The sequence below is a fragment of the Schistocerca piceifrons genome, chromosome 1, assembly GCF_021461385.2.
Source record: "Schistocerca piceifrons isolate TAMUIC-IGC-003096 chromosome 1, iqSchPice1.1, whole genome shotgun sequence".
NCBI lineage: Eukaryota > Metazoa > Arthropoda > Insecta > Orthoptera > Acrididae > Schistocerca > Schistocerca piceifrons.
In genome coordinates this window covers 741,819,310-741,833,802 of record NC_060138.1, presented here as the reverse complement: position 1 = coordinate 741,833,802, position 14,493 = coordinate 741,819,310, and positions in this window count along the sequence as shown.

Here is a 14,493-nt window from a genome sequence, read left to right as displayed (position 1 = left end):
ATTAACTTTCTTCTCACTGTGTTTGTCATAGTTAAAACTATTATCACGTCCTAGATAACTGAGGTGGGATACTTTTTCTAAAATTTTCTCTTTTATTATACTTTTCGACCTGACTGGATTTGCAGCTATAGTTGAGTTGTAATATATTGCAGTTTGATTCAATCTGCATACTGCTCTTTGTAAACTTTCTTTCTTTTTCGTGTGTAATTATCCGGTATCAGCATATATTATGCTATTTCAAGGTATGCTAGACCCTGTTTTAATTTCTAAGCGTATTCCAGCTTTCCACTTCGTAACTAGATCGTCAACATATTAATTAAGTAAAGTGGATGATAGACTGCACCCTTGTCCGATACCTTGCTTTATTAAAATTTCATTTGACATTTTCGAACCTGAACTTATAACTGTTTCCGTATTTACATATAAACATTTTATGTTGTTAATAAGATGTTTAGGAAAACTTTTTATTTTCAATATTTTCCATAAAGGGGTCTTTTCACCTTTTCAAAGGCTTTCTCAAAATCAATAAATGCAAATGCGTTTACAAGCCAGATTCCTGGTATTTTTCAATAATTTCTTTTATTATAAATATATTATTATTACAAGAACGTCCTTTTATGAAACGTGATTGTTCTTCTGATATTACGGAATCGACGATAGTTTGTAGCCTTTGATTAAGAATTTTCCTATAAATTTTATATTCTGCATTTAGTAAACCTGTTCCTCCATAAATTCATGTGTCTTTCCTATTCCTTTTTCTGAATAAAGAAATTACTCCCTCTATGTTCTTTTTTCACGGTACAGAACAGTTCTTCCAACTGATATTTAAGAATGGAGAAAGCGAAATTCTAGAATACTTTCTCCTTATTTGATTAATTCGGCAATAATGCCATCTAGGCCAGTAACTTTTCTATTTTTTGTTACATCTGAGGCTGATTTTCACCTCTTTTATGTCTATTTGATCTACAGAGCTATTATCAATTTTCATAGAATAACTTTCTTCATTACCCTCATCAAACCATAAATACCTGTAATGATGTATCCATTGATTTTCTGTTATTATATTAATGCTTGCAATATCTTTCTCCGTTTCATTCACATGTTTCATAAGTTCAAACGCTATATTCTGTCTTTATGAATGTCATGTTCAACATTAGCAATAAATCTTTACTAGAATTCACTAAGGTATGCTTTTATAAAATTCTTTGTTTTGTTCCTTTACTGTTTATACATTTGCCAGGCTCCATTTGTTCCTGTTTCAATTAAATCGTCCAATAAACTGGTGGGATTTATGTGGCTCACGCTACATTTCTGCAGCTTCATATTACGTGATTTTTCAAGTTTAATTACTTGAAGTATTTTGCGGCTGTGTTTAAAGTGGGTAATGGTAATTCGTTGTTCGAGTTCGCTTCTTGATTACAACGTTTAGGGACAAGTATCGCGATATCTCAGCCGATCATACAAGTCCATCTCAATGTCTTCCCACACATTAAATAATTTTAAAGGCGTTTGTATGAATATGGGGTTATTTCTCTGTCTTTTGTAAATGTACGGTCCGTTCAAGGATATTTGTACGTGATATTCCCGAGATTTTGTATCCATATTAAATTTAAGTATTCATCTAAACTGTGTTTCTTAATTCATTATTTTTCGATCCTTTGATCTTAATCCACACATGTGCTCGCGAAGACATTGTTTATGAAAGTATCACGATCCAGTGCTATATTTTAATCATGAGGCCACATGAAGTACTTTCAGTAGAAGAAGCATTGTTTCATTTTAAATCAACTTTTCATCTAAATAAGGTGAGTTCGAGTTGCATTGGATCTTCAAGACACACGTGCTCTGCAGCGCAGTGAGGAAGACTTCGAGACTTTACCTTCACATCAACGGTGATACTGAAGCAAGTACGTATCTTTAATGAAACCGTATACGTTTTATAACTGCATTCGATAGCTCTTGACAAGACAATTACAGTGACACAAAGTTTGTTAATGTTGACGTTGAAACCTGTCGCAAAATTCGAGAAATGTGCTAGAATTTGAGAACATGGTGCGGAATCTTTATTAGCAGTGCAAACACCGCCAAGCAGAGTTCTCGTGCTACGCTGTCTCAGAATGTCAATACATTTGCCTGTTTACTTGTCTGCACTGCAGGCCGTTCATTTCTGCTTCAACATTCGTTGCGTGCAGACACGTACACCGATGAGGACAAGTTGGATATATTACTTTTACATGTTGAATGTACAAGAAATGCCGTAAAAACTGTCGAGTGGCATAGGACTTCTATCTGGACCGCCAGTGTCCGATGCTCCAGGCAATTGCACGGATTATTAAGATGCTAGTGTGGACAGGCTGCTGGAACGTCATGAAGCGGTCATCTAAGAAGACTGAAACTGACAGAGAACACGAGGAACCTGTTCTGGCAACAACGCTAATGAATCCGCACAGTGGTACGCGAGTCAAGGAACATGGAATCAGCCAGACGAGCGTCATTCGCATCCTGCATCGACAGAATTTCCTTCCCTGTCATCTGTCACTACATCAGAGACTCGAGAACCGTTATTCCGAACGTCGTACAGAATTATGTCGGTTTTCCTTTCAGCAACTGAGAGACGACCCTACGTTTTTCCAACGTGTGCTCTTTGCCGATGAAGCAATGTTTACTAACCAAGCTAATGTAAATTTGCATAACATGCACTAAAGGTCAGCCTAAAGTCCACAATGACTTCGTCAGGTGCAACATCAACGACCGTGGAGCTTAAACGTATGGAACGGCATCACAGGAAATTATATTGTGGGACCTAACATCATCTCAGGCGTTCGAAATGCACATTCGTTCGCACACTTTCTGACGAACTTTCCACCGGTTCCTCTAGAAGAGGAACTATCTGGTATTCGACAGTGTGTGACTACAACGTGATCATTGTCTAACTCACTTGTCCCGTGTTGCAGAGAAAACACTGATTGCGAACTTTCCTGAACTTTGGATAGGACACAGTTCTGTTGTCAAATAGCCTGCGAGGTTCCCCGATTTGACACCTTTTCATTTCTTTTTTTGGTGAGCACTCAAAGATGCAATCTAAGACGAAGCCTCAACTACGCCAGACGATATGTGCCATCGAAACGCCAGTGCATACTCTGCCATATTGTCCACTGTAATTACGTATGTTCGTCGTTCTTTCGAACGGCGATTGCAAATGTGCCTTTCAGTTCATGGTCAACAGTTTGAACACGTGATTACATAAAGGATGAACCTATTTTTCTAGAAGACAAAATTTGAGTGGTTACAAAATCATTGATAATAAATTGTTTATTTCATTTACGTGTGTATGAAACTGCATTGCTATATCAAATGAATCGACGGCGTGTACTGCACGTAGCCGGTAACACTGTAATTATGCGCTTACGTTCAGCGTGAAAGGACGTTTCGTTAGGAAGAATATTTCATTTGCGGTGTACATGTGTGAAATCCGGACAGAGCGGATCGGGTTGTGGAAAGGGGCTAAGATCAGTTACTGTTAGTTACACAAGAACACACAACTTTATTCCTCCAAAACACAATGCACAGTTTTCTCTGTAAAACAACAAGGATCAATTCACGGCTGAGGGTCCAAGTAACTTCTCAATAAGAAAGTTTAAATAATTCCTTTTAAAAGACAAGGTTTAGAGAAACGGGTAATGTACTTACTTAAGTAAAATTCAAATATACTTAAATAATTACTTTTAAGGCACAGGAATTTAGACCAACGGCTGAAGGCCTTACTTAACTAAAACTAAAATACCTTCTCTGCTAAAGCCCCAAATAATATTACAGATCAACAAAAGAAATTCTTTAAAAGGCTATTATTTACAAATTTCGGCTAAAAGCCATATTAAGGAAAATTTAAATTAATTCCTTGGCTGAAAGCCCAATAATAGTTGAACATAATAAAAGGGAACCTTTAAAGACAAGCATTAACACAGTACAACAGAAAACGGTCTTAAGAAGACTAGAAATATCTTAATATCTTGACGGCTGAAGGCCCAAACAATTATTCAAAATAATTAAAGTCAAGCCTTAAGATAAGCATTTACACAGTACAGCTGAAGGCCATTTTAAGAATTCAAGACAATTAAAGAGAAACCTTACAGACAGGAATTTACACATTACGGCTGAAAGCCACAGATTTTAAAACAAACTCGGCTGAAGGCCTAAATACAGAGCAAACAAGGATTTTAAATAAAACACTGCTGAAGGCCTAAACTTAAAATACTTCACATAAGGTTCCGCTGAAAGCCATATACTGAACATAGAACAGACAAAATTAATACACGGCTAAAGATCTGGCACAGTACTTGTGACAAAAGAAAATCACGATCACAAACAACAGAACAGCGGTGCTCAGAAGTCTTCCAAGGGTCGGCCTGGAGAGGAAACCCTAACAATCGTTTAGGTAAGACAGGCAGCCAAGCGTAACACTAAATAATCGGTTGGAAGCACGACCTAGGGATGACTGACTAACCAACCAAAAACGTAATCAATTCCGTTCCACTCAACCAAAGGCACGACAACCGAAAATATCAGCGAGGACGAAGATCCCAGCAGCACTATGTCATCAAATTGGCGTCTAAATACAGGCAAGACACAATAACCTCTCAAAATATAAACAAACTCCAAAAGGTTGTCGAGCTACACGCCGTGCCGGACAGCATCAACACAGCGAGGAAACACACACACTCGCTGCTCTGTCCCAGTCGGCCGTTGTGGCCGAACGGCTCTAGGCGCTTCAGTCCGGAACCGCGCTGCTGCTACGATCACAGGTTCGAATCCTGCCTGATGTCCTTAGGTTAGTTAGGTTTAAGTAGTTCTAAGTCTAGGGGACTGATGACCTCAGATGTTAAGTCCCATAGTGCTCAGAGCCATTTGAACCAATTTTGCTCTGTCCCAACCAACCGACTGGCTACTCCAGTGCGCAGACAGCATTGATCTGCTCAGCCGAAATTACAGAAGCTACACGCAGTTCCACATAAATACTTGCACCAAAAACTCCGAGAATCCGAAAACCACTCACCGTGGAACAACAAGGAGAAATAACAAGTCACGCACACACAGAGTTTCCATAAACCGTCGGCGACCAAATACATGTCGTCCGATGGGACGACCGACCGAACGACCCACCAAGGTCGTCCCTACTCAAGTTATGAGTGTCGGCAACGGCCGGACGATTCTTGGCTGTCCGGAGCTCACTGCAGTTCCTACCCGACTCAACTCGATGTCCGTTCGGAACTCGGAGACACGGCGATCCGGGCACACTGGCTCGGACCCACCCTTGCAGACGTAACTCTTGCCCATCGGCGACGACATCTCTGCACCAGGAAGGAACCGACCCACGTCCGGCAAGATGACCAACTGACGAGGCCCAGAAACGGCCAAAAGACCAAATACACCTCGCCCAACGAGACGACCAACAGAGCGACCAACCGACGGTCGTTCCCGCTCCAATATCCATCCGTCGGATAGTTCACGTGTATGGCGCGTCGGCAAGTACTGGCTGTCTGCACCTCACTGGCGCTCCCGACAGACGACGACCCGGAAATACTAACTGTAGCTCCAGAGATAGTACGACAGTGCACTTATCGATAAGCGCTGCTGCTGCCACTCACGGGCAAGCAAACCAGCAACTTAGTGACGCCAAAAAAATTGTATTAGAAAGAGGCAACAGATCCATAAAAACAAGATGACGAGCAGTAAACGCCATGACCGCGAGCCGCGCACAGGTCAGTGTGGTCAACTAAGTATTTTTAATAAAATATGTAGTTCCGTGATTGTATCCCATATGACATAATTTACAGCAGTGTAGACAGAGGCAGTTGTCCGACAGCAAGTATTTTACGTCTAAGAAACACACAGCCACGTACGAGAAAAGAGAGCTCAAATCTTCCTTCTAACATTTAGATATTTAATACGTTAGTTGTTTTTTTGCAGTGTATTAAGGCCTCTTTATTTTTCAAGAATGGACAGTTGATTTCTCTGTTTCAGCTCACTTATATCTGGAAGGATACACAAATGTGAAATAATTTTCCTAAGCTCTTTGTGATAAGCTAGCTTCTAGCCTATGTCGTATTTCCATATACAGCATTCGTAGATGAACGTGTATCTAGGTCGCAAGTTGATCGAAGAGGACATAAAGCTTCATTCTTGCAGCGCAGAGCCACTTACCGTATACATCTTCGCAGTCTGGTCCGAGACGCCTGCATGGCAGTGTTTGCATCGCAAATGCCGTTTCTGACCATCGTGCTCTCAGATAGTGGGACATTTCTCGAATTTTTTTACTACATGTTTCAACGTCAACATTAACAAACACTATATCACTGCAACTGTCTTCTCAAGAACTATCGAACGCAGTTATAAAAAGTATACGGTTTCATTAAAAAACGTACTTGTCTCAATATCTTCGTTAATACCAGTGCTAAAAACATTAACCAGACAAAAACATACGTACCTCTCGACGCTCTAACATTTGACGAAAACCACGTTTCGATACGTGTAACCGTTCACGAAATAAAAGGAATGTTACATCTTACGTGACTCACCCTGTACACACCTTAATCATCTAAAGGTCAGCCTCTTATTGTCAGTCACTGTATGGCAAAACTGTTTGCCATTCACTAGAAGTATTTCACTCCTTCTGCAATAAGGCCTGCGAATTTTTAAATTTAGCCCCATCTACTTCAGCAACGATACCAAACAACGAAAACAGACGTACACGGTCAAGTGGACTTCGTTACTGCGTTTCAGGTGCTGACTGGTTCGTCAGAGCCATTCCTATCACCACTCTTGGGAACGACAGATGATGGCATACATAGTCACGTCTCTTTCTCTATGTTGCCAGTAATTTATTGTACTGTTCAGTTTAACCGACAAAGAATAGATGTCATTTGTTAATTTGGCTTGTTAATATCATTTCTGCTCAGACTGACATTTGCAATTATACTTGAAGCATGTTATTCGTGCTATTGAGACTAAAGAGAAAATATCTCTTTCTAAACATCAATAAATTTTACTCAGATAGAGAAGTTTCTAATATAAAGATAATCGAAGTGGGAGCATTCGAAGGGGAACGTCACTGCTACACATATAACGAACTACATCTGACGCATGTTTCAATAAAGGAAGAGCGGAGAAGAAAAAAATTGATCATTGTTAGAAGATAACATTTCACAACCAATCAGAGACATATTTCGTATATGAACAGAGCAACAGAAGATTTTGTATACTGTATGTAGAAGGATCACACGATGAAGTTTGATGCATACAACAAAAATACACTCTTGGCGGGAACACTCTTTTGTGCTTCTGGAGATACACGTTTTATGGTTAATATTTTTTTTGTTTCATAATATTTTCCAATTTTGGTTATCATCTGATACTTTCCTCTCTCCTAGTTCGAGATTGTGACTCTACTGTTTTACCAGTAACTTTTACTAACTATTTTCATGCATTTTATGTCGTGGTAAGAAGTTTATATCTTATAGATATTTTTAAATTGCTGTTTCAACAAGTGATAGGTTTATAAGTGTTGAATCTTCAAATATTTAGAAACTACGAGATATTGTTCAAAGATACATTATTTGTTCTGTTTCTCCAGCGTCCGGTGTTATTTTGCAGCATATAATACCTTTGCAACGGAGAGCCTCAAGGAGATGCAAACGACCCCCTGCGATATTATCTACAGCCATTACGAACAGTAATCACCCTGTAACCTCCTCGTGGTAAGCATGAAGATACTTTTTCATATGAAATCTATTGACTAGAAAGCCTTGAATCCAGTCACAAAACGAGACCGATATTTCGAAAGCTGATGGTTTGTTCACTACATAACAGTCCAGATTCGTGTAGCGCGCCTTTCAAGGGTTAAAGAACACTGCATCAACGTGAGCGTCGGTGTGTTGTATATTTCTCGTCGAGTGCAATGCTGGTGAATTTTAAAACCTGCTAGATGTTCTCTTGCATCTTATGTTGTGGTTTGTTTACATTTTGTTTTATGCACTTTTACGTCTTTTTTTTACATTTCAGTTGTTGAGTTATTATTTTAATACCATGGACTAGTCATAGACAAGTTCACTAACAATAATCATAGCAGAATGAGATTTTCACTCTGCAGCGGAGTGTGCGCTGATATGAAACTTCCCGGCAGATTAAAACTGTGTGCCCGACCGAGACTCGAACTCGGGACCTTTGCCTTTCGCGGGCAAGTGCTCTACCATCTGAGCTACCGAAGCACGACTCACGCCCGGTCCTCACAGCTTTACTTCTGCCGGTTCGAGTCTCGGTCGGGTACACAGTTTTAATCTGCCAGGAAGTTTCAATAATCATAGCAGTTTAATAATGGCAATATAAAAAATCAGCTCTCGAACAACGATCGAAACATATTTTACGTGCGATACATTTGCATCTGGATTGTGATGAAATAATGTTAAAAAAGTGCTAATGGTGCAGTAACGATTATTTCCTACCATCAGTTTAATACGAGGGTCACTCCAAAAGAAATGCATACTATTTTTTTTAAATCCATCTTTTATTCGACATGTTTTAAGATTTTACAGTGTGTGGACACATCCTTTACGAACAATGTTTTCTTTTCTCCACATAATTTCCATCCCTCTCAACTGCCTTACGCCGTCTTGGAACCAGCGCCTATATACTCGCACGGTAAAATTCTGGACCAACCTGTTGGAGCCACTGTTTGGCAGCGTGCACAAGGGAGTCATCATCTTCAAACCTTATTCCACGAAGAGAGTCTTTCAGTTTCCCAAAGAGATGATAGTCACATGGAGCCAGGTCAGGAGTGTAAGGCGCGTGTTTCAATGTTGCCCATCCGAGTTTTGTGATCTCTTCCATGGTTTTTTGACTGACATGTGGCCGTGCATTGTCGTGCAACAGCAAAACATCCTGCTTTTGCCGATGTGGTCGAACACGACTCAGTCGAGCTTGAAGTTTCTTCAGTGTCGTCACATATGCATCAGAATTTATAGTGGTTCCACTTGGCATGATGTCCACAAGCAAGAGTCCTTCGGAGTCGAAAAACACCATAGCCATAAATTTTCCAGCAGAAGGTGTCGTTTTGAATTTTTTTTTTTTCCTTGGGTGAATTTGCAAGATGCCACTCCATTGATTGCCTCTTCGTCTCTGGTGAAAAATGATGGCGCCATGTTTCATCACCTGTCACAGTTCTTCCAAGAAATTCATCTCCACCATTCTCGTACTGTTCCAAAAGTTCGCTGCATACCGTTTTTCTAGTTTCCTTGTGAGCCACTGTCAACATCCTGGGAACCCACCTGGCACAAACCTTTTTTAACACCAACACTTTCAGTATCCTGCAAACACTTCTTTCCCCTATCTCAACGTAGCATGACAATTCGTTCACTATGATGCGTCTGTCAGCAGTCACTATTTCGCTAACTCTCTGCACATTGTCTGGAGCGTGTACAGTACGAGGCCTGCCGCTGCGAGGACAATCCTCAATATTGCCGTGCCCGCTTTCATCACTTAACCTGCTTTCCCACAGACTAACTGTACTGCGATCGACAGCAGCATGTCCATACACCTTTTTCAACGTCTTGTGGATGTTTCCCACTGTCTCGTTTTCACAGCACAGGAATTCTATGACATCACGTTGCTTCTGACGAACGTCAAGTGTAGCAGCCATCTTGAAGCCATGCTGTGACGGCGCCACTCACGGCAACAGGCTGAACTAACAAGGGGAGGCCGCCAATTGTGAAATTCAGATTCGATACATACTGCACATAATAAAAGCTCTTGGTCAGAGGTGTAATGTGGCAAAGCACCAGTTAAAAGAAACCGTTGCGATTAATAATTCCCTACAGCCTCGTGGCGCAGCGGTAAGCGATCGGGTTCGTAATCCGAAGGTCGCCGGATCGAATCTCGCGCTATGCAACCTTTTTTTTTTAGTATTTGTTTTTTATAATTCAAATACATACATACATACATATATATATATGTTATATCCTAGGCAGTAATGCCAACCGAGCCCGCTGCCAAAAGGTTGGCAGCATCAAAGTCCGGACGCCGTCCGTATAAGCAGCGCCAGCGATACAGCAAATCGCCGCAAGTCTGTGCGCGCCACCGCTGGCTTCTGGGTTCTTAAGCGCTGGAGTCGCGAGCGCTAGGACAGTTCTGTATTCGCCGCTCAGTTGTATACTCGCCACCGATTTGTGTACTTGCTAGTCAGTTGTGTGTTCATCGCAGCAGAGTTGTTGTTTGTCGTCAGCCGACGCTGACCTAGCCGCTCCGACTCGAACTAGACAGATTTCTGTAGACACCGAGTTCACTACTGTGTTTCTGTATCTTCATGAATAAAGATAAGTACCGACTTATTTAATTAGAGTGTTTGGGGTTTCATCTTTCTGTTTACTGTTCCAGCGGACCGGTCGGCCCGCTATTAAAAGTGTGGCGGTGACTTCGTAAGCCATTTCTACAGCCAAGTGTTTGTCGCTACGAACACCGCCACAAAACTGGCGACGAGGTCTTCCGAACTCGTGTGCAGGGCTGGTTCAACTTGTTTCTGGTTATACTAATTATAGCGATAAACTTTTGGGGGCTGGTTTAATTTGTGTTCACTATGTCTGCCGAATTACAACAGTTGATCTTGTTACAGAGTCAGCCAATACAAAGTCTGGTGGAAGCAATCGCCAAACAAGCGGCTAATCCTCCAACACAAAAGGAACAAGCACAGGCAGCACCACAGTTCCGGGCTTTTGATGAATCCAGAGAAGAATGGCGAGAATATTTCGCGCAGTTGCAGGCGCACATGACAGTCTACAAAATCACAGGTACTGAGCGGCAGCTTTATTTAATTTCCACTGCAGGCGTGGAACTCTTATCGACTGCTTTGTAAGTTGTTCCCGGAATCCCAGCCAGAAGCTTTAGACTATGACGTTGTTGTTAACAAGCTTGCTGAGTATTTCGAGTCGCGAGTTCATGTGGCAGCAGCCAGATTCAAGTTCTTCAGATTAAAGAAACTGCCACATCAATCTAATAAACAGTGGTTAACAGATTTACGGGGCCTCACCCGTCAGTGCCGATTTAATTGTGTGTGTGGAGCTTCCTACAGTGATGTCATGTTACGAGACGCTATTACTCAAAACATTGCAGATTCTCGTCTTCGTGCTGCTATCTTAAAGTTGCCTGACCCGTCATTAGAGACTGTGATGAACATCATTGAAGCCCAAGATACTTTTGACTATGCTGAGTGTGAGTTAGATCAGCCATGTATTTCTCAAATTGCCTATGCTAAGCAAGTTAGGTCACGCCCGCGGCCCCACCGGCAGAGTCAGACTGTAAACACTAGCCGGCCGCGTCATGTTAAACACATTCGTCGGCCGCGTGTGCAAAATGATAAAGTTAAGTCTTGCCCTAAGTGTGTTCTTGCTCATCCTCGTGAATGTTGCCCGTTGAGAAACGCGGTTTGTCACTTTTGTCAAAGGAAAGGACACATCCAGACTGTTTGTTTGCGTAAACGCAAGAACAATTCTCGTGCTGCCCAGCCCATGGATATTCATGTTCTTCAAAGCCAGCCCGCCCAGAAGGTCGCGTTTAAAGACTCTTCCACGGTTCGTGTGGGTAATGAACTTGTTCGCAATAAGCCACCCACCCAGCCCTCTGCTATGCGACCCAAGCGTAATTCAAACGCTGTAAAAAGTAATGTACAGACTGCAAGGGAAGCGGGAGTTGTTGTTCCACCCGCCCAACCCACGAGTTGTCGTAAGCAGCGAACACGCGCTAAACGCGCTGATTTTGTGTCTTCCGCCTCCACTGTACCGATCCAGAGACAGTGTAATAAACTATTTGTGAAGCTACGCATCCAGGATAAGACCTTCAATTTTCAATTAGACACTGGTGCGTCTGTGGCTCTCATAATAGTGCTACGTATGCGGCTATCGGCCGCCCTAAACTTTCAGCGGCAAAACATTCTTTGGCTACTTATAGTGGAGAACGAATTCCTGTGTTAGGTGTATGTAGCGTGCCAGCCACATTCCGTGGCAATACAAAAACAGTTTCATTCACAGTGCTCCGCGCTACAGACAGTGTAAACATTTTCGGATTGGACTGTTTTGACTTGTTTGGCCTGTCTATCCAAGACAATGTGTTGCAAATTAATTCTGTTGTTGTTCCTCCAGACAGCATAACCGATTTGTGTAAACGATACAGTGACATATTTAACGGCGAACTAGGTTGTGCTGCGAACTTTGCCGCTCATATTACGTTAAAAGATAATGCTCAGCCTAGATTTTGTCGTGCTCGTCCAGTGCCTCACGCCCTCCGGGCACCTGTAGAAGATGAACTTCGTCGTTGGCAAAACAACGGTGTTATTCAACCCGTTTCAGCGAGCCAGTGGGCTTCTCCCTTAGTTATTATAAAGAAACCGTCTGGCAAGTTACGTTTGTGTGCTGATTTTAAATCGACAGTTAATCCTCAGACTGTCATTGATTATTTTCCTTTGCCTAGACCGGACGAGCTGATGGATAAGTTAGGGGAAGCTCGTTTCTTTTCCAAAATTGATCTCCGTGAAGCATATTTGCAATTGCCCCTCGACGAGCAATCACAACAGTATTTTGTCATAAACACGTCGTTGGGGTTGTTCCGTTTGTGTGGTCAGCTGATTGCCATTCAGCCTTTCAGCAGCTTAAAGAGGCTTTATTGAATGATCGTTGTCTGGTCCATTACGACCCTAACAAGCCTCTGGTGTTAGCTTGTGATGCCTCTTCTTTCGGCCTCGGTGCTGTGTTGTCTCACCGGGTCGGTAACACCGAACGTCCTATTGCGTTCGCATCTAAATTGCTAAACAAAGCTCTGTGTAATTATAGCCAATTGGACAAGGAAGCGTTGGCTATTGTGTTCGGTGTCACAAAATTCCATCACTACCTCTATGGTAGACCCTTCTATTTAGTAACAGATCACAAGCCCCTGACGTCGCTGTTTCATCCGTCTAAACCAGTTCCTCAGCGGACAGCTCAGAGACTACAACGTTGGGCTCTTTTGTTACCACAATACCAGTATGAGATACTGTATCGCCCTACAGCTCAGCATGCAAACGCTGACGCGCTTTCTAGATTGCCGATTGCTGCGGATGATGTCTTCGATTCCTCTGAAGACTCTTGCCATCAGATTGACGCCGATGAGCATCAATCCCTCCGGGATTTTCCGATTGATTATCGTCAGGTGGCACGTGAGACAGCTACGGATCCTCATCTGAGTTTACTATTACGTTTTGTTCAACGTGGTTGGCCGTCCAAGGCAAAGGACATATCGGATCCTGTGGTTCGTCGCTATTATCCGCAACGTCATCTGTCGTCTGTTTCGCACGGAGTTTTGCTGTTACGCACCGAGAATGACCAGCTTCGTGTCGTGGTTCCCCAAGTGCTCCAATCCAAGGTCCTCGCCTTGTTGCATCAAGGTCATTGGGGAGTGGTCCGCACCAAGCAGCTTGCCCGCCGTCATTGTACATGGATCGGCATTGATAAGCAGATTACGCAGATGTCTACAGATTGTTCGACGTGTGCCGAACACCAAGCTGCTCCGCCTCAACGCTATTTTGAGTGGGCACGCCCTGCCGGTTCCTGGCAGCGAGTACATATTGATTTCGCTGGTCCATATTGGAATTCTCGTTGGCTCATCGTGTTAGATGCATTTAGTAATTTTCCGTTTGTTGTGCCCATGCAGTCTACAACGTCTGCACAAACTATACAAGCGTTGACTTCAATTTTTTGTATTGAGAGTCTTCCAGAAGTTTTAGTGTCTGACAATGGTCCACAATTTACCTCCGCTGAATTTGAAAGTTTTTGTTCTGCCAATGGCATTCGCCATGTTCTTACTCCGCCGTTCCACCCTCAATCGAATGGTGCAGCGGAACGTTTTGTACGCACATTCAAGGATCACATGGACCGCCTTCGTGCTACGCACTCTCGTCAGCAGGCCCTCATCACGTTCCTGTCGTCGTACCGGACCACGCCACGCGACGGCCCTTCGCCTGCGGAGCTTCTCCACGGCCGTCGTCATCGCACCCTACTACGGTTGTTGCACCCCCCGGATCGACCCGCCGCTTCTGAGCATCGCACGCGTTTTCAGCGCAACGACGCCGTTTTTTTCAGAGTTTATCACGGTCGCCGTCGTTGGGAACGTGGTACCGTGATAAGTGTCCAGGGTCGCGGTTTTTATACTGTTCAAGGTGCTACTGGGGTGCACAGGAGGCATCAGAACCAGTTGCGCCGCGCTGGCCGCCCGGATTCTGCCGCTCGTTCTTTGTCCACAGATTTGGTCCGCGGCGGGTTCCAGCCGCGCCTTCCGACTTCGCTGCCGCCCCCAGGGCAGCAGCAGCAGCCGTCGCCGCTACCACGCCGACAGCCCGTCCCGTTGATGCCTCCCGCGCAGCTTCATCCGGGAGCGCCCCAGGTGGTCGCTAGGGCGCCTGCGGTCCCTCTTCAGTCGCCA